This window comes from Macrobrachium nipponense, chromosome 4 (genome assembly GCF_015104395.2).
Source record: "Macrobrachium nipponense isolate FS-2020 chromosome 4, ASM1510439v2, whole genome shotgun sequence".
Classification (NCBI taxonomy): domain Eukaryota; kingdom Metazoa; phylum Arthropoda; class Malacostraca; order Decapoda; family Palaemonidae; genus Macrobrachium; species Macrobrachium nipponense.
Genome location: NC_061100.1, coordinates 63,852,930 through 63,875,429, shown reverse-complemented (window position 1 = coordinate 63,875,429; position 22,500 = coordinate 63,852,930). Strand labels below are relative to the sequence as shown.

General features: G+C 37.4%; 1 protein-coding gene across 5 annotated transcripts in view; it reads left to right on the top strand.

The window, feature by feature from the left end:
- Window positions 1–22,500, top strand: part of LOC135210937 (nephrin-like) — an 845,298-nt gene that overhangs the window by 218,905 nt on the left and 603,893 nt on the right. The gene's annotated exons all lie outside the window — the stretch shown is intronic.

The window sequence follows — 22,500 nt, the reverse complement described above, 5'->3', positions numbered from 1 at the left end:
ATCAAAATATTTAAAAATTAACATTTTTATAATATTTTTCAGCAAACTGATAAAAATTCTTCATTCCAGGTTACCGAGTAGAAATGGCTGAAAATATTGTGAAGCTTAAAAGATCTGGACTGTCTGCTGAAATGTCCAACCTTTCCAAGTGTACACTATGCCAGGGATCAGACAAGGGAACTACAGGCAATGGAAATGGAAGGAATAAAAGTAGATAATCAGCAGAAATCAGAAATGACTATGTTTATAAGAGGTTGAAGTAGATTGGAGAAGAAAATTTTGCGTACCATATGAACAACAAATTGTATGAAGTACACTTTGAAAAAGGCTATCAAGAAAAGTTTGAAAAAAAATTTGGAAGAAGCGGGAGAAACTTCTAAAGCAGAACTGACCCATCGGTTAAGATTCAAGATTACTCCCAGTGCAACTAATATTAGGCAGAGTCCTTTGTCTGGATAAAATTAAGTACCATGGTGTACATGGAAAATATCAGATTTCAGAGAAAGGCAGAGCGGCTAAATTCTTAGAGGCAACATTTTTCTTGCAGGAGGGTATATACAAAAGGACATGCAATCTTCAAGACATTAACTCTGTTTTTGGTGCACAATTATTATGTCATAAGTGGTGCATCAATAGATATATAGTTGATTATGAACAAGAATGTTTAAATCAAAGGGGAGATTAAGTAGAGAAAAGGAAGCGTGGGTAGGGGTTGTAAAAGAGATTGGAATGTGCTTGTTTAGTGATGAGGATTTGGAACTTTGTTATCTTCTATATCATATGAATGAAAAGATCTCTTCTAGCACAATCACAAACCAACAAGTCAAGGTACATCTCATGAATTATTTTGGAGAAAAAATTAAATTCTTTCGAGCAAAGTCAATGAACACATCTTTGTTGATTTTTCAGTGCCAGTGTCAACAAAGAACCATTATCAGAAAGAATACGATGTACAGACCCTATCCGAGAGTGTGCTGAAGTACTTAGAAAGTTTTTTATATCAATTGATTTTGATATGACAGGCCGTCTCTGTGATGCAAATGACTTGAAGAGTCCATGGGGTAATACAGTAATCCCAGAACCTATGAAGTTTTTTTTTCTTGCTGGGAGAAATCGTGTATCATGTTTTTCATAGTGGTAGATAGCATATACCCTTACACATAATGAATGCTCATGACATTTATGTCTGTAAAAGTGCAACATTAATCACCAGTTTCAACAGATTTGTTTATCTTCCGGCCACGACGATTTAGCTTCCTCCACAATGATATGGCAATGTTCATGGTGGTAAGTGACAAAGTGCAAGTTATTACATTAATCCGCCATTTTAGCATAGTAGTCTTCACATCAGCTGCCATTGATAACTTTGATCATAATGTAAGACTCTGTCAGGAATGGAAGAAACTCGTGATGTTGTCGCTGTTGTGTTTCAGGATGATATGAGATCTCAACTAAGGAAGCCTAAGGTATCTGAAGCTAGAGTTAATCATGGTTCTAGGTCATATCAGGCAAACCTGAAATGTCAACAGTTTAAGGAGTTCTATAAATCTGCAATGAAACCTGAACTCCCAGAAACTGACGAAGTTCTTCTGTCTTAGTTCAGTAATACCGACCTACTGCAGGATGTGTGAATAAGAGATGTAGCTTGGTTGTTAGCTAGATTGGTCTCTGAGACTCTGGATCAAAGCATGCGTGCATCAAACCCAAAACTCAGGAAATGCCATTATTCTTGACAGAGTTCCTACATTGTGATCAAAATGATCAATGGCAGCTGATGTGAAGACTGATGAGCTAAAATGGCTAGGGAATGGAATAATTTGCGCTTTGTCACTATTCACCATGAACATTGTCATATCATTGTGGAGGCGAGCTAACTCGTAACTGAAGCGTAAACCAAATTTGTTGAAACTGGTAATTAATTTTGCACTTTTGTAGATATCATAAATGTCTTGAGCATTCATTATGTGTAATGGTGTACGCTTTCTATCATTATGGAGAATATGATACACGATTTGGAACATGCTCTGGATGTGCCTGAAGTTAACTGGAGATACAGCTGAGTTATCAGTGGTGTTCTCATCCTCCAACTCTGGGTCTATACAAGGCTTTACCACTATAAAACTTGTATTCCTTGAATGTGTTTTTATCAAAGTTAAACAAATGGCTAAAAAATCTTTAGAGGTTCTGGGATTACTGTATTACTCCATGCTCTTTTCAAGTTACCTGCATCACAGAAACGGTTTGTCTTACCAAAATCAATTCATAACAAAAACTTTCAAAGTACTTCAGCACACTCAGATATGGTCTGTACATAGTATTCTTTCTGATAATGATTCTTTGTCGACAAATTTGTTCATTTGCTTTGGTTAAGAGAACTTAATTTATTCTCCAAAATAATTCATGAGAAGTACCTTGACCTCTTGGTTTGTGATTGTCCGAGAAGAGATCTTTTATTCACATGATATGATATCGAACCTAGACAAGTACATTTCAATCTCTTACAACCTCTTTCTATTCACTTAATCTCCCCTTTGATTTAAACATTCTCGTTCATAATAAGCTAGATATGTATTGATGCAACGTTTATGACATAATAACCGTACACCAAAAGCAGTTAATGTCTTGAAGATCACAGGTCCTTTTGTATACATCATTCTGCAAGAAAACTGTTGCCTCTAAGAAGTTAGCTGCCCTGCCTTTCTCTGAAAAAAGTGATATTTTTAACGTACACCATGGCACTTAATTTTACCGAGACAAAGGACTGCCTACTGTTAGTTGCACTGGGAGTACTCTTGAATCTTAACCGATGGGTCAGTTCTGCTTTAGAAGTTTCTCCCGTCTCTTCCAAATTTTTTCTCCCAACTTATCGGGATAGCCTTTTTCAGTGTACCTCATATAACATTTGTTGTTCATATGGTGAACAAAATTTTCTTCTCCAATCAGCTTCAACCTCTTATAAACATAGTCATTTCTCATTTCTGCTGACTCTAATTTTCTTCCTTCCATTTCCAATGCCTGTAGTTCCCTTGTCTGATCCCGGACATAGTATACACTTGGAAAGGTTGGACATTTCAGCAGACAGTCCAGATCTTTTAAGCTTCACAATATTTTCAGCCATTCCTTCTCAGTAACTTGGAATGAAGAATTTTTATCACTTTGCTGAAAAATATTATTGATTTTCACAGTCAGTAACCTTCACTACTTATTGAGATCACATACATGAGCAACAAATCAAAACAAGTCGCGCCTCAAATTTTTCAGACAAAAAATTGCCGTTTTTAAATATTTCGATTTATTTATTTATTTTTTTTTTCATTTTGTACCTATCCTATATTATGCATGAAAATGAGACTTAAGGTGTTTGTTTCACTTGGCTCACCGAGGCTGGAAGTAAATTATTTAATTACAAGTTAACAAAAATACTCCTCCATAGAGTAAGAGACAAATATAGCCATACAACTGAAATTTGGAGAAAACCTAGAATTTCATACCCTTTTGCTCTCTAGTGACCCTCCAATCAGATTTAAAGTTATTTGTTATGTCATCTTGTAGAACTTTCAGAGATGAACATTTTGAGTGGTTATTTACTATTCTTGCATGCTTTTGAGTCACCTTTTTTATGCCATAATGACCCCATAAGCAAGTCCAAATTTCTGCCGAATACGCATCAAAAGTCCACCCTGCTTTTCTGATGACTCATATGGTCTACTACTGAATATAGATGACAAACGTAGGATACAAAATTTTCTACGAAAACCTCCTCAGCCGATAGACTAAATGGAAATCCTGAGGAATAATACAAGAATGAATGCATTATTAAGATGTGTGTGCGTGTGTGTGTGTGTGTGTGTGTGTGAGAGAGAGAGAGAGAGAGAGAGAGAGAGAGAGAGAGAGAGAGAGAGAGAGAGTACGCATAGGCCTATTTATAGACACTTAGTTCATTATATTTTCTTGGAGAGATTACGTGACAATATATAATTTTAAGATTTTCACTCCTGTTGAGGGTGGGTTTAATAATAAACAGGACAGCATAAAGACAGGAAATCGTTTCTTCTTTTTATTTACACCAACGCTTCGGGAATACTTTCCCATCTTTAGTCTATAATAGATTTTTTTTTCAATATAAAATATATGCTAAAATAAGCTAATAATTATAAGACATCTAGTTTTATAATATGGCAGCTCTTTAACTAAAAGTAAACAATAAAGGCTCAAAGTGACTTGAAGTTAAAATAACAGATATAGAAGCAAAAAAAATATATATGCATATGTAACTGAAATATGGAAAAAAATAAAAAAGAAACCGTTTTGTCGAACTTGCTGTTAAGAGAGTTGGCTGTTAAATGATGGAGGACAGAATAGTCAAAGGCGATGTCAGACAAAAAAGGAGAAAGAAAGAGAGAGAGATGCATAGTAGGCAGTTAGGCAATATGTAATGGTGTGGAAGTAGTTAGGTTGTTTAAGGAAGGTGACAGTTTCTTGACGTAACGAGATTCTAGATGGAGGAGCGAAAGGCAATCGGCAGTTTGACAGGGTATTTTGAAGTTATTGTACATAATGACAGTTTTACAAGATCTTGAATGGTTCCTTATGGCCGAAATTTCTAATGATTTCAAACACTTTGCATCAGAATATTAGGTTTACAATGGAAATGGGATCAAATAATCATTTACCTTTCTTATGCCTAAATATTTTACCTTGTAATGGAAAATTTCCATCGTAAACCTAATATGCTAATGAAAAACGTTTATAATCAGAAGATATTTCGCCCATAAGGAACCATTCAAGATCACGTAAAACTGACATTATGTACAATAATTTCAAAATACTTTGTCAAGCTGCCGTTTGCCTTTCGCTCCCCCATTTAGAATCTCCTTCCATCAAGAAACTGTCACCTTCCTTAAACAACCTAACTACTTCCACACCACTACATATTCTCTCTCTCTCTCTCTCTCTCTCTCTCTCTCTCTCTCTCTCTCTGAATTCGCCATTGATTATTCTGTTCTCCATCAGTTAACAGCCAAACCTCATAACAGTAAGTCCGACAAAACGGTTTCCTTTTTTTTCTTTTTTTTTATTATATAATTTTTTTTTTTGCGTTTTTTTATCTTATTTCACTGAGTTACGTATAGTTTTAATTTAATTTTAGCTTAAATTCACTTTGTAGTCTTTGTTTTACTTTTATCTGAACTCTGTTATTTAGCAGAACTAGATTTCTTATAATTATTAGCTTATTCCAGCATATTTTTTAATATCGAAAAAATTAATTCTATTTATAGAGCTGAAGTAGGTGTAAATAAAAGAAGAAATGATTTCCCGTGTTCTCGCTGTCCTGTTTATTATTGATATAAAATTTTTAAAGTATGTGTTAGAAGTGGAGAGAGAGAGAGAGAGAGAGAGAGAGAGAGAGAGAGAGAGAGAGAGAGAGAATGATAGTACTGGTGGTGGACTTGTGAAGGGGAAAAGCAGAAGAGCGGTGAGACAGTGCACAGATTCTTGGGAAACAGTGTGACATGGCTGCCAAGATCATGCGTCAGTATACGATATAAAATTTGAAGGGACCGTAGTATTCGAGTTAATTCTTTGAGAAATTCCTACCCTAATCTTGATTTCTTTCAACAGTTGTTGTAATATTCACAGATTGTAAAAGGAAGTGGAAATTTTCAACCATAGGCTACAGTCATTCGTGATTTCTTGATATAGTCTCTACTTTTGGAAATCGACTTTCATCCATAAATCAGTCACGATAAAAGCTGTGTAACGTGAAAATATTTATTGGCACAAATAACTCGATATTTACTGCTCAGAATTGAAAGTTTTATATCGTGCAAAAAATGCTAATGTATTGGGAGATGTTTCATCTCGCGCAAAGTAATAGAGCCATGTTAGCTAACTCTGAATAGCTAGTAATGGAAGCATAGCCAGAAAATCTTTTGAGTTGATAAAGATCTCCTTTTCATGAAAGAAGCTTTGTAAAGAACTGCTAGCATTTGATCCCTGTCAACGTCAAAGTCATCAAAGTGTGAAAGTCGTTTCGCCATTATCTAGTAGTAACCTGTGCTTTCCCCCCCGAAGTACTTGGGCTCCTCCACACATTATAGAATATTGTGGATTTAACGATATTTGCTGATTCTACCTTAGCCATCACAGCATTGACTGCCATTGACGCCAGCTTTGAAATACAAACATAAATTTGTAGAAGCTAGATTAATGACCATGACGGCTTATGATGATGCCATAATAATCCTCTTAGTAGAGGAAAACAGTAAATGCTGTCGTCGTGATAATTATGAGTTAACACAACCAACGAGTCCCCACCGGCCCACCCTACCTTCCAGATCTCTTTGAACGCTTTGAACGAATCCATCTGAGAAATTCATGTTACTTCTGACATGGATGGTGTTTTTAAGTAACTGAACGATTTTGTTTTGCAGATATAAGATATATGATATAATTTTCATTTTATGTTATTATTCTAGGACATATTTACCATTTTATGTTATTATTCTAGGACATATTTACCGAGATTGTGTTATCTGTAAAAAAAAAAAATATAGAAATCCGATGGACGAAACCAAATGAAAACTGTATCACTTTATTAATTTTATGTTATTATTCTAGGACATATTTACGCGAGATTGTGTTTATCTGTAAAAAAAATATATATATATATATATATATATATATATATATATATATATATATATATATATATATATATATATATATATATATAGAAATCCGATGGACGAAATCAAATGAAAACTGTATCACTTGTCTAATACATGAACTTGTGTTTCTAGTAAATAAATTTTTTTTTTTTTTTTTTTTTTTCCATTATAGCAGGAAGATAACGGAGACATTGTAATGTAGGAATATTATTTAACTGAAAGTTAGGTCTGCAGCGGCATGTGAATTTTAGTGTTTATCAGAGCCTGATATCTAGCAAAAATATACATTTCCTGTGATTCAGGAAGGATTTGTAATACAGTTAATAAGAAAAAATATATAGGCAATACACACACGCACACACACAGTGAACCCCGGTATTGGTGAGGGATAGAGATCACAACCACCCGCGAATAGCTAAAATCTGTAAATACGTGACACCCTTCTGAAACACCAAATGTACATATACCTTCAACTTTCATCCTAAAGCACTTTAAAGTCGTTTCAAAGTCATCCGACAACAACTGTATGTGAAACTTATAATCCAGTTTCCCTTATGTATTCAGGTACACTTCTTTTCTTTCATGCGTTACTATTCAAGCCATCCCATTTTCTTTTACGGGGGAAACATTGGTATGTACATAATTCACAAGACAGAGAGAGAGAAAGAGTGATGAAAAGGGCGTGAATCGCTCTACAAATTAGTTTCTGGAATAGAGGGAACATGCATATGGGAAAAAAGATATTTACAAAAGTAGGGCGGCCCGATTGTCATCCTTACAACATCTCTGAGGGTGCCTCTTCCCCTTCTTCAGGAGGTGTTCATCAGGGGCTTCCACTAAGGTCTTACAATATGGCTGCATGAGTTCATTAAGGCCGTTGGAAAAATTTGTCAGTCTTTTCTCAGGATCATCCCATGTTTCTATCATCATCTGCAGCTGCCTGGCTTTCATAAGAATTTTGTACAGACCATGAAAGTCTTCAAATCCTGGTACAGTATGGTGATAGAAAGTACATGAATACATGAATGAAGGACTGCTGTAAAATGACTGACAGTAATAATAAAAAAACTGAGAAGACTGATAAGACTGGGAGTCGTAACCTAAATTAATTCATTAAGTTACTGTAAGGTGTAATTATACTCAGTTAACGATTAACTCCTGTGTCTATAAGCATTATGACAGTCTGTCCCGAATCCTTGTTACTGACTTTTAACTACACCTTCCAACACAAACTCGCCATATTTCTCTTAATAATTTCCTTCCAATGTTAAGGGTACTTACAGTCTTTACTTCATGCTTAATAAGGGATAACTTACCAATCATTTTTGGGCAGTTTGACTTTATATGTCCGACCTTTTGGCATTTATAACAAACAATGTGCTTTCCATCTTGTTTACTATCAGGTTTACTTCCTACGCTGACTTCAGTACTAGTCACTTCAGCCTGTGTATCATGATTCCTTTCTTGCCTGTTAGATTTAACCCTAAAATTTCCTTCTCCAAAATTTTTAAAATTTGGAGAATCCCTTTAAACTCGACTCTTATGTGACAGATTATGTTCTAACACAAACCTATCTGCGGCCTCAGCGGCTTCTTCTGCTAACACTACATTAAACTCTTCTAAATGAGCTCTAATACTTAAGGGCAAATTATTCTTAAAATCTTCAAGAATCACAGTATTCTTTAAATATTTGGAGCGCTTACAGATTGCCGGGCCCTCCCGCCCGCCGACCGAATCGGCGGAAGAACACCAAAACCAATATGGCGGCAATACCAAAACAATAACAAAGAAAGTAGTACCGAAAGTTAAAGCGAAAGGGTAAAGGGGGACCCCATTGGGAATCCGGGGTTTTTGGGTGGGGGGGATGCAGATACGAGTGTCGTTGACCACCGAAAACTGTATATAAACGGTAATGGGGGAGCGTATTGGGAACCAGGTGTTTTTGGGTGGGGGGAAGCACAGTCGGTGTCTGTGGGAGGGAAAAAACGTAAAATTTGACAGTAGGTTGACCCCTTACTCTGCAACTGCTCTGCGGGCAATGCTAGCCTACTACTAACCCAAGTTGGGAGGGAAAAAACGTAAAATTTAACAGTAGGTTGACCTCTTACTCTGCAACCGCTCTGCGGGCAATGCTAGCCTACTACTAACCCAAGTTGGGCCCTGCAAACGTATTTTAAAATTGTTGACCCCTTACTCTCCAAACACGATGTGGGCTATGCTAGCCTACTGCTTACCCAAATTTAGGACTACTTACATATTTTACTCTACAAATGGGAAACGATTTATGTGTGTTGTCAGTAAGGCCGTAGCGGAACGGCGCTTCGCGCCTTATCCGCATTTTTAAAGATTCTTGGCAGGCACGACATGTTTCGGCAAGCAGTAATATTACGCTGCGCGCGCTAACCACAGGGTTTACAGTGGGCCGACCAACCTAACTGCGTGGCTGGCCAGTCTAACCGTGGACAATCCACCATCTGCGAGCGACTAGATATCCGCGACCAATCGATTTATGTGTTGTCAGTAAGGCCGTAGCAGAACGGCGCTTCGCGCCTTATCCGCATATTTAAAGATTCTTGGCAGGCACGACATGTTTCGGCAAGCGGTAATATTGCGCTGCGCGCGCTAACCACAGGGTTTACAGTGGGCCGACCAACCTAACCGCGTGGCTGACCAGTCTAACCACAGCCAATCCACCCAACATCATAGGTGGCCAGTCTAACCGCGGACAATCCACCATCTGCGAGCGACTACATATCCCCGACTGACCAACCTAACCGCCAGTCTAACCACGGACAATCCACTTGATGTAAAGTACCATTAAACTACCCTAGATACATTATTGCACTTACCTTACAATTGAAAATCTTCCATGTCAGAGTCGGAGAATTCTGGTTGGGCGATTCTGGGCCTTTTGACCGGGGGCGGGACGTCTAGCATCGGCATTTCGGTTTGAACACCGCAGTCACGGGTTTGTTGAGGTTGAGGAGTACTGCGGGACAAAGGACGGATTTTCATTGGCGTTGCCTCTGCTTTCTTTAATGGATAAGTGCGTTTAATGAGTTCGAGAAATGTTTTGAACAGGCAACCACTGTTATTAAAGTAACGTTTTTTAATGCAGTACATGGAAAAATAAGAAGGGTACAGTGTTCTCACCGTACCACTCCACGGCAAAACGTTTCTTTTTAAAACCTGCCATGTAGATTCGATAGTGTTGGTGTGTATGTTTTTGTTGGTTGGATCGACAAAGTGTAAAGAGTGATTGATATTTAAGTGTTCTTTAAAGTGTTTACTTTACTTAGTGTAGTGTATGATTTCCAACAGTCTGAAATAATGATTGAATCTGGATGAATATTTTCAATGAGGATGGGAAGCAGGGTTTCGGCCGATCGGTCCTGAATGATTTGGAAAAACGTGTCCTTTGTTTCGCGGCCTATTCCACCTAAAACCCAACAACCATCAACACGTCGACCTTTGTTGAATTTGCGTTTGCCAAACTTTGACTCGTCAATTTCAACAATGTGGCCGGGTCCACCGATTTTGCGATTGTCCTGGACCAAAATGTCGATACAGACTTCCCGGTAGAAATTATACCAGTCCACCATGGTGTTCGGTGAACCGATATGGAGAGTCATTTTCATAAAGGCCTGTGGTAGCTCGTGGATCCAGCCATAAATTAATTGGAGGATTGTGCCGAAATCCAGGTGTGAGCGGGAGAAGAAAGAGCCGTTCCGTATCGTTGTTCTTTTACGACACGTGCGGAAGCTGCAGCGCCACACGAAACTGTCTTCCTCTTTAACGAGGCTGACGGTTCCCACTTTACACTTGTCACAAGTTCCGCTGAAATCGCCCAACAGTCCACTTTTGAAAAGATATGTACGTAGTACATCAACGTCTTGACATAAAGTATATAGCACACCAAAACAGCAGCGAGGGAAGGGTGTGATGCTACGGGATGCGCCATGTTGACTGCTTTGAAAACTCGCGGGGTTGGCCCAGGTGATAAAGGCCATGCTGGGTCGACGGGACTACTTAGGGCGGCGGTTGGATTTGGGTGTTGTGCGGCCCGGGAAATTGGGAATTGGCTCCCAAAACTGTAGGTAAATAATTAGGGAATACGCCTACAGTGTCACCCATGTGAATAAAGTGCGGTATCGTAACGGAATTCGCAGAAGCAAAGGCAATGAGGGCTTGGTGAGGTTTTTAGAGGATACAGTTTTGAATATTCGCGGCGCGGAGGAGCCGCCATGTTTGTTTGAATGGCGTGCGGCCCGGGAAATTGGAAATTGGCTCCCAAAACTGTAGGTAAATAATTACGGAATACGCCTACATCGTCACCTATGTAAATAAAAAGAGGTATCGTAACGGGAATGACAGTAGCGTAAGCAATGGGGGCTGGGCGAGGTGTTATAGGAAACATGTTGCCTTTTTTTAATGTTTGCGCCATGTTTCGGAGGTTTAGGTCGTGAGAGGTCGGGGTCGTAGGGACTACTTACCGTGGCGGATGGATTTGGGTGTCGCGCGGCCCTGGAAACTGGCCCGGTAATCCATAAACTACGCAAATATTTAAATGTCTCAGTTTTTACTGACCATAACCAGTCATCAAACATTAAACTCTTGCTTCTCACAAACTCAACAAACGTATCTTTATCATTCTTTATGTAATTTCTAAATCTTGAACGATAAGCTTCAGGAACCAATTTATAAGCAGCAAGCACAGCAGATTTGACCGTATCATAATCGTCGAAATCTGTCACTCAAAGAAGAATATGCCAACTGTGCACGTAGCTTAAAAACTGACTGAACCTGCACTGCCCATAATAATCTTTAGCTCACTCTACCTTCTCAAACGCTTTAAAGAATTTCCCTACGTCCTCTCAATCAAAATGAGGAATCAACTTAGTTGTCCAAGATCACCATGCATGTGGCGCAACATCACCATCCCTTGATCTGTCCCTCTTTGTCTAAGTTTTGTTAACTCAATTTCCAATTCTTCTCTCTCTCTCTCTCTCTCTCTCTCTCTCTCTCTCTTTCCTCAGCAACTCTTGCTCTCCCCTCAGCAACTCTTGCTCTCTCCTCAGCACGCTTCTCTTTCAAAATCCGTTAAATCTTCACCCCTCAAATCCTATTTCCTTCCCTAAAGGTACGTGTACACTGTAGATTAAAATCTAGCTAGAGCTGGCTTGCTCTAGTGAAACTTACCCTAAAGCTTGCGTACACTACACCATAATTTGCTATCCCTAGAGCTTAGGTAGAGTGGTCATAATTTGCTCTCCCTAGAGCTTAGGTAGAGTGGTGGTGGATTAAATATATCGAGACTGCTCTACCGTTAATGTACACTGGTGTGTTTGACAAGGAAGTCTCAGTCAGAATTGAGACTTGTGTGAGATGTCACAGGCCAGGCACCTAGTTACTGCAGCTGTATCGAACAATAAGTTTGTTTTGTGGTTTGTGCAAATTTCAGCAACAAAATGAACACATCTGTATCTGGTGATCTGATAACAATGGTGAAATCTTCGGATATTTGAGAAGCCATATGATGAAGATGCAAAATAATTCTACTGTCAGCCTCCTCTTGGGATGATTTCTGGGCCTCAACCTCATATGTGTCTGTTCAAGATACAGTACTGATTGCATATCTATCTTGCTTCCATTCTCCCAATAAGAAATGTATTAACTTTTGTTCTTTGTGTCTATCATGAAACTTTTCCAGTTTCGGGGAATTTTTTTTAAACTACCCTTAAGCAATAATGTGGTTGATGCCCCTCTTCGCCTCCTCTCTGGATTTTTATTGAAAGTGGTAAGTATGTGTCAGTAACAAAATCAACCCAGTTCACTTTAGGTTGGTCAAACACTTTCTCAGCTAGTTCACCAAATGTTGTAGGCATTGCTACTTATGCTGTAATACTGCATTTCCATCAATGATGCAATTCATGTATTCAGTTTCTTGTCTTCTTTCAAGGACTTGCTCTGTTTCTAGAGCATGAAGGAGTTTCGCTTTGTTGGTTTTTATGAGTGCACCATCAGCAGTTGCTAAGGGCCTAGGCACCAGTCCAAGTGGATGACTCAAAACTTTTTCCATGTTGAAGTTGTGTCTTGTAACCAATACTGCTGTGTCCTAGTTCACTCCGTTCTGCTTTTATTTGCTTTACTTGCTTTGTTGTTGTTGTAATTGTTACTGACTTAGCGACAGAAGCAAATGTTTTGAGATTTTGCTTTTTAATTGGATCATTAAAGCTTTTAGTCTTATTAATCAGCCTCCCCTGAATGAATTCATCAAAGGATTTTTTACCATGTGTCTCAGCTCCTAGGAGATCATCTTAAACATCTTTTGGAGCAGGTGAACCAAATGAAAGACAATACAATAAGGATTTGTCTTCTACAGTAAAAGGATTTATAAAATTTTCAATTGCGTCTGTGGCTTTCCTTACTCATTCATCACTGTCCATAATTTCAGAATTTTTGAGATCATTGTGGGAGGATGAAACATTGCTATCCATTTCAACCATCTGGATTGTAACTTGAACATACCCAGCTCTTGCATGGCGTGTCAAACACCATCGTTTGTATGCAGCACAATTCCTGCTGAATCCTATTTTGCCTCCACTTGATTTTGCATGGCGATTTATAGTTTGTTCTGTTGTTATGCCCACTGCATTTCTACTACACCTAATATCTGACCTACTCACACTCATGCCATGGTACAGCAATTCCTTGGCTCCTGGGTGAGATTTATCCAGATTAAGCACTGAAAGCATGTAGATCGTTGTGTACCTAGCAAAGTTTGGTTGGTCATAACAAAAGAACATCGGACATAACTATTCTAAGTAAGATATGTGTAAATCAAAGTTGCTCTCTTTAGTTGCCCTCTGGAAGTGCAAAACAAGAACCTTGTACATATAATCAATCCAAAACTTAGCTGTTTTCCCATGTTCTCCTATTCATTGGCCATTGCTTCGTCCAGCAGTTATCTGCTTGGGGAATGTGCAAGACGTTCCATTATATCCCAAGCTCTTCCTTTCCAGAGAGTTGTTACATCTGATTCAATACTTTGTAAAAGAAGGCCCTGTAATGCCTCCAGCATAGTCTTGTGAACATGCATAGCTCGGTTATAGTGTTTTCCTGAAATCACTTTCTTCATAGAACCACTGGCACATATTCCTGACTCAATTAAAATCTGTGCAAAACCACTTGCACACATGCATTTCCCAATCACTCCAAGAAATGGACATGTTGTATGGAAAACTCCTAACCTAACAATAACATCTCCAAATGCATTGCGTATGCTTTTTTAGCAACTGCTAAGTCAAATGTTACAATTGTATATTGCTGATTGCCCTCCTTGAAAGCTAATTAGGACAATGTAAGTATGTGCTGTACAGTGGCATTTTCTATGACTGGTGCATTAATTGGAAGCATATACTGTACTCTTGATTGAGTTTCTCCACATTCTTTCACTCTCCCGGTTAAAGATATCCAACCTGCCCAATTAGGAACCGTTTGAAATTATTCCTTTGCCATGGTTCTATTGGGCAACCACAAAGAGCAACATCATTCACATCTTTATTGGGTGAGGTAAGCAAAGATGGTACAAATACTAGTTCAGTTTTTCGCTTCAAAAAACATGGTTCTATTTCCTTAGGTTTATAGCTGATCGATCGTTTCTTAGTCCGATGATTAATGTTTTTCTCTACGACTTCAGACATGTTGCCCTTTTCACTAAACGATAATTAATGGATTACAATCCCATGCAGGGTGTGAGTTGTTCCAGCTCCAATTGATGTTTCTTCTGTTAAGCCAAAATTGTCCCAACACAAATGAGTCACTCCGTTATCTTCAACCTGAATGCTTCTTCATTGCAGTCTCCAGTTCAAGCAAGCAAGAGTATGATGCACAGTGACCAAAACGATGTAATATCGTTACAGTTTCTGCCTATAAGATGCCACAATGTCATGCCTAAGAGTAGATGCTGTGGCATCATCCACTTTCCTTTTGTTGCAGCTTTACATAAGTCTTGAGAGATAGAACGTACTGGTATCTCAGTGGTCTCAGCTGCTTTGGAACCACTTACAATCAAACTTAAAAATACATGTAAAACTTTGGTTACTTTATATTTTCTCCACAAAAACTCTTTTGTTGGTGGCCAAGGCATTTCGGGGGCTCCTCTTTGGCCATCCAAAATGGCTCTTCTTAAAAGCAGAGCAGCCTCCTCAGTTCTCATTGACTCAGAAGCAGTCACTTCAAATACAACTTCTATAGCCTGACTTTGATGAACATTGGATGAATATTCTAGTTCACTCTTATTAATTTGGCTGCCAATACTGTAACTTGTAACCAGATGTTTTATTTAAGAGTTTATCTTTTAGTTTATAAGTTTTGTACTGAGGATTGTAGAATTCTGGAAATAGCTCTTGCGAGAAGAGTAGGTACTTTTTATTTAGCATTGACAGCCTTTCAAGATTTGCTGCTTTTATGATGTTTTCGTGATTGTGCTGGCATATAAAATCAAAGACAGCATTATGAGCTTCTTGCTTTTGTTTTACTGCAGGATTTTTCATTGCTTTATAATTACGTTCTTGTAATCTAGTGTAATCTTTTCTACAAGTAGGATGATAACATGCTTCTCTTGCCTGAAGGTTATAATTGGTAATGTGCTGCTGCGCGGATTCTATCTTCAGCTGTTTGCGTTTGGCATTTGATGGGAATTTCGATACGTCCCTTTACCTTATTCCTGTACCTGTTGCACATTAAACAAGCAGTGGAAGGAAAAAGTGGTGTTGGAGCTTGTACTTTCTTCATTGTCCTCCAACTCTTTGATCTAGAGGTAGTAGCCTGATTTTCATCAGCTGTACACTTTCTCTTTAGATTCTGGAAACATTAGTAAAGTTCTTATAACACCAATTGTGAGTTCCATGTAAATGCTTAAGAAATGTTATTGGAATGTTATCACATATTGCTTCAAGTATTTCATTCGGTTTGTCACTTTTTTGTCTAATCAGTTTTTTTTTATGGATCATATCAAAACTGTGGTCTGTTAAAGGCCTCACATTCTTTTCTGAATTATTACTTTCATAGTGAGTTATACATGTTTGTTGCGATAATGCTGATGACCTTGATTTTTCCTTTTTAGTTAATTTCAGCTTCAATGGCTTTTCTTCTGAAGGAGAGTTAGTGGACATTATGAGTTCTTATACCTAAAAGTAAAGAAAAACCTCATTAATTATAACTTGATAAAGATACCAGGCATTATTGCATTATAAATAACAAAGATTCTTGTTATGAATATGCAGTCCAAAATCACTTAGAATATATGTTCATCAGTATTCTCTGCTGCATATACTGTACTCATATAACATATTCTCTGCAATCATCAATTTTAGTATTACCAAGTACTTTGATAAATATTGATGATAGTGCTTTAGAACTATAAAAAATGAAATCCTTGGCCCAAAAAACCTATGAAAATATATATCACAAACATATAAGCAGAAAAAATTATCAGTAATATTTTTTTACCTTTTGCACCCCAATATGATTTCAAAATGGCCGCTATTACGGCTAAAATCACCAACCGCTGAAGTGCAGACAAGCAGATTCTAGTTCTATGATCTCTAAAGAATAAAAAAAAAAAAAAAGGAGGGCTGCAAAAATCCCTAGGGAGGGGGGGGAGGGGGTCTGTGGTGGGCCCACGGTCTACACAGGTGTTACTGATATATTTAAATGTATGCGGCGTGGTTCCTCTCTCTCTCTCTCTCTCTCTCTCTCTCTCTCTCTCTCTCTGTGGCTTGCTTCTTACTTGGTCTCACCCCTAACTACAGTACTCTTGGGAAGAGCGTCTGCTACTGTATTATGCCTTTTTCATACGATTTAGTCAATCTTCACAATGTCAAACTCAAAAGGGCCTCATAGACGATACGATCGCTGGGTGGTGTTCTCTTCCGACCAAAAGTGGGTAGAATCTGCTGGTGCTTTCGTTTTAGTTCAGGTGGCCCAAAGCCTCCACATCTATAGCGTAATCTCAAGGTTTACTTCAGGTTCAATGAGACGCTGAAGCGACAACATGGCAGCTACGTCGGAAGATGAGTTCTGGGAGGAATCTATTAACCCTTAAACGCCGAAGCGGTAAAAAAAAAAATGTCTCCCGTGTGCCGGAGACGTTACAGAGTGAGCACGAGAGCGGAAAAAATATTTTTTTTAAAAACTCATAGCGCGCTTAGTTTTGAAGATTAAGAGTTCATTTTTGGCTCCTATTTTTGTCATTGCCTGAAGTTTAGTATGCAACCATCAGAAATGAAAAAATTATCATTATCATATATAAATAATGCGATATATGATAGCGCAAAAACGAAATTTCATATATAATTGTATTCAAATCGCGCTGTGCGCAAAACGGTTGAAGGTAACAAGTTACTTTTTTTTCGTTGTAATATACACTAAATTGCGATCATTTTGGTATATAACAAATTGTAAAACAATAAAAGCAACACAGAGAAAATATTATCACAAAATAATGCATGAATTCGTAACGCGCAGACGTAAACGCATATTTTTTTCAAAAATTCACCATAAATCTAAATATTGTCCTAGAGACTTCCAATTTCTTTCAAAATGAAGACAAATGATTGAATATTACTATACTGTAAGAATATTAGCTTACAAATGCAGTTTTCGACCATATCTGACGAGTTAAAGTTGACCGAATGTCAAATTTTTTTATATATATTTTTTTATATGTAATTATTTCGGAAATAAGAAAAGCTACAACTTTCAAATATTTTCCGTTTTATTCTACATGAAATTGCGCACATTTTCATATATAAAACTCTATGAAATGCCTAATATGAAACGGAGCAAATATTCCGAGAATGGGACTTACGCATTTCGGAGATTTGTGGCGGAGAATCCGCGCGCGGAGGGAAGGAAACTTTTTTTTTAAAAATCACCATAAATTTAAATATTGTGCTAGAGACTTCGAATTTGTTTCACGATGAAGATAAATGACTGAATATTACTAGACTGTAAGAGTTTTATCTTACAATTGCGTTTTTCGACCATTTCGGTAAAGTCAAATTTGACCGAACGTGGTTTTTTTTCTATTTATCGTGATTTATATGCAAATATTTCGAAAATGAGAAAAGCTACAACCTTCAATTATTTTTTGTTGTATTATACATGAAATTGCGCACATTTTCATATATAAAACGTTATGTAAAGGCTAATTTAAAATGGTGCAAACATTACCACAATCGCACGTATGATTTTTTCGGAAGAGTTACCGCGCGGACGTAAAGAAAATGTTATTTTATTCATAAATTCACCATAAATCGAAATATTGTGCTAGAGACTTCCAATTTGTTGCAAAATGAAGGTAAATGCTTGAATATTACTAGAATATAAGCGTTTAAGCTTACAATTACGTTTTTCGACCATTTCGGTAGAGTCAAAATTGACCGAAGGTTGAAAATTTGTCACTTATCATTTTTTATATGAAAATATTTCAAAATTGATAAAAGCTACAACCATGGGTTGTTTATAGTTGTATTGTGCATGAAATTGCGCACATTTTCATATATAAAACTTTATGTAACGGCTAATTTAAAATGGTGCAAACATTACCACAATCGCATGTATGATTATTTTCGGAAGAGTTACCGCGCGGACGTAAGGAAAAAGTTTTTTCATAAATTCACCATAAATCGAAATATTGTGCTAGAGACTTCCAATTAGTTTCAAAATTAAGTTAAATGATTGAATATTACTAAAATATAAGATTTTTAGCTTACAATTGCGTTTTTCGACCATTTCGGTATAGTCAAAATTGACCAAAGGTTGAAATTTTGGCACTTATCGTTATTTATATGAAAATATCTCAAAACTGATAAAAGCTACAATCATGAGTATTTTTTAGTTGTATTCTACATAAAAATGCGCACATTTTCATATATAATACTCCATGTAACGGCTAATTTAAAATGGTAAAAAAACTATGTCAAAGTGACGAAATAATTTCCGAGATGTGTCACTGATACTTTTTAGTGCGGCAAGAAAGAAATTCGCGCTTGCGCGCCTGCGTAACGATTGTAAACAACAACACCTTGATCCGTGAACTCCCAGCATCCCCCAAGGCGCGTGATTCAAGAGTTTTTGGCTGGTAGGCCTAAAAGTATTTTTCCGCGAATTTTTAAAAAAACTTTTGTATGTCGACGTAAAATACGTCCAGTCGGCACCCGAGAGACAAAAAATGTCGACGTAAAATACGTCCAGTCGGCGTTTAAGGGTTAAATGTCGTAAGTAAACGAAATTAGGCTTATGATTAATCAGTTGGAAAACTTGAGAAGAATTATATATATATATATATATATATATATATATATATATATATATATATATATATATATATATATATATATATATATATATATATGTGTGTGTGTGTGTGTAAGTGTGTCTAATAGAAGGAGGCCATAAAAATGCCAAAACATAGAAAGTAAGTACTATATTTCAGAGACTGCTGTCTCTCTCTTCAGGTAGGTAATGAATGAGAAGAGTTACAGAAAAGGCCGTTTTTATATCAAGAGGTCCGTCCACAGATAGTCATTTAACTAGGTTGCCCCTGTTTATATTTCTCTTTAATCTTCTTAAGCATTGGTAGAAGGAAGATTTTATCTATGATATCTGAATCCCTGGTGCTCTTTGAGATGTTCTTTACCTGTCTTTTTTAATCAAGGCTGACTCTATTATTTGCTTTTTTACCTACATTTGCTGCTGCAAGTTATGCGTGACAAATTCCAGTTTATTCTGTGGTTATGGTTGTTTATATGGTTAGAAATAGCTGAGCTCTGTTGTCCATATCTAACTGACCGTTTATGTTGTATTAATCTCTGAGGAAGTGATTTTCCCGTAAAACCAATGTAAGATTGGTCACAGTTCAGGCATGGGATTTTACATACTCCTGTGTCCTTGGGGATTGTCTTTTGTAGGATGTTAACCAGGGATTTAGCTAGGGTATTTGAGTAGGTAAAGGCAAAAGAGTTATATTTTCCAAGTCTGTGTCATCGTCTTAATAGTGTCCAGGTGTGGGATTTTAATTTTATTGCTGGGTGTCTCTCTCTTCTTGTCTTGAAGGGATCGGTAGAAAATTATGTTTGCTTTGTGAATCACTTTCTGAATTATATGGTCACGATATATTAGAGACAAATGCTACTTATGAATTAGTTCAAATTCCTTTTCCAGGAAATCTGGGGAACAAATTCGTAAGGCTCTTAAGAATAGGTTGCTGGCTACACATGTCTTGATAGAAATGTCATGATAACTAAAGTAGTGAATGTATGAAAGTGAGAACGTTTGTTTTGTGTATATGATTTTGTATATAGTTGAAGTATTGTAGAATTGTTCATATTTCCTTTTAAGTTATAAGATTATGACTTCAAAGGTTGTAGAGTGAGTTAATTGTCAGATCTGATTGCTATTATCAGCCATTCCAACCTGTTTTAGGGTGTGAATGTCATCTGGGTTGGGAAGGTGTAACAAGGGTGCCGTCTATTTATGCCATCTCATCTTCCATTAATGTAACGATGGTGAGAATAAAAGAATCATTTTTGCAATTGCTTTGATAAGGTAAAGTACAGGCGAAATTTGCCCCTACCGACCATTCACCATTTCCTTTGAGGATTCACTCTTAATCTGCCCATGTTCATTTGATTGCAAAACCTTGGTTTGCAGGTGGCTGGCTGAGTAATAAGTTAATTCCTGCCTTAGGGAAAACCAGTGCCTGACTGGAGCAACAGCACAAAGAACACGAGGTAGCCGCCATAGTTAATGGGAAGAGTACCATTGACCTTGTGTCTAGAAGACCTCATGCGTGACACGTGGTTGGCAACTAACACCACATGTTGGAACGCCCGAGCGCAATCTCTGAATGTTATAAAGGGACCCTACAGCATCCCAGCTGGCTCAGAGACTTTTAGACATTCAAGGAACAGTACAACTCTGGCAAAGTCGGTTGTCTACTCTCGAGCTACCCTCCATCTTAAAAAATGACTGTTGCAAGCCTCGAGTGGTGTTTTGGTCATTTCCCTCCCCTGCTGGCATCCATGAGGAAGACGGCTCCATCTCCTATAAAATGTAAAGTGCCACATTCCAAGGTTCTCTCAACAGTCAGTCACATTCTTATTCTTCGACTTTATTTCCTTTCTTTTCCAGTGGGAATCTGGTACTATTTGATACTTGTGTATTTTCATGCCATAGGCAAAGTTGTCACATTTTTTTTTATAATGTAGGGGTAATTCAGTATTGTGGGATCAAGTTGTTAGGTACCATCAGTACACCTCCTTCGATCCACTACCATGTGTCTTGTTCACCTACATAACCTCGTTGCATTCTACTTGCAGATTGCAGTAGTCAGCTGTGGATACTGTTCTTCACATCATGTGCCCAGTGGGATCCCTTCCACTGAACTCCATCGCTCCCATAGCCCAGAATAGCGGGTTACCTTTCATTTGCTTGAAAATCTTATTTTGTGTTAATTCTTGAGTTACTACACGGGGCCCTTATGTCCCCCAAAAATCCTCAGTGTATAGCTAATATTCTTATGATATGATAAAACGTGTAAATATAATTAATTAAGCTAACTCTGAGCGTTTCCCTAACTATTACCCAGTTTCAAGTAGGCTCTCAGCCATAATATTTTAATGATTTGTTACCAAATCCAAGGTCAGAGTCAGAATTGCATAATTTCCATAGTTGTTGTGCATCCCCTCGTAGCAATCGTATATATAAGACTCAAACAACATAAATATTTTGTCAAAACTGGGCAAACATCCAATGCAATATTCATTCAATTAAGTGAAAACAACCACCAGATAAATTGGATTGGCAGAGTAGCAATTACAAGATCAAAAAATGTCTTATCACGAAATCTTTTAGAATCTGCCATTATACAACTTATTCCCCATTGTAATTTTAATATCAGTCGTGGCCTCTTTCATTTAGACCCTTGTCTTTGTAACATGTTTAAGAATGACCTTAAAGATACAATCAACGCCTCAGTGGTGTTATCGGTATGATCTTGGCCAGCCACCTCGGCGGCCGTGAGTTTGATTCTCGGGCATTCCATTGAGGAGTCAGAGATGTATATTTCTGGTGATGGAAGTTCACTCTCGACTTGGTTTGGAAGTCACGTAAAGCTGGTGGTTCCATTGCTGAATAACCACTGGTTCCATGCAATGTAAAAACACCATACAAACAAACAAACAAATCAGATACAATCACAGACTTAAATACAAATTAGTTACCTTAAAGATATTTTCTTTGTATATTTATGTTTAATATATATTTTTTGTGAATAAGTCTATCTTTTCAAAAAAAATAAGTTTTTGTTTACCAAACGTTTGAATGTGGTCAGTTGCCGCCCTGTATAATCCTTTAATTATCTTGTCCCTGTGTCTGAGCAGTTGGACTTAATCTTATTGTAAACCTCTTAAATTGTACCCATGAATCGTTTAGGAAGATTTTTAATTCACCAGGTATGTTGGATTCTAGGTACTTATTTCGCCCAGTTTCTCATGTACATCAGTCTGGTCAGTAAAAGACCTTTGAGTCGAAAGATCTCGAAGCGCTCCAGTGTTTCACTTTTCTTCATGGCTTCCACTTTCACATATATATATATATATATATATATATATATATATATATATATATATATATATATATATATATATATATATATATATATTTGTGAGTGTGTGTGTGCGTTTTTATATTACACACACGCACACACTCGAACACAGTGTCACAACTTTTCTACGCGACGCACGACTTTTATACTATATTC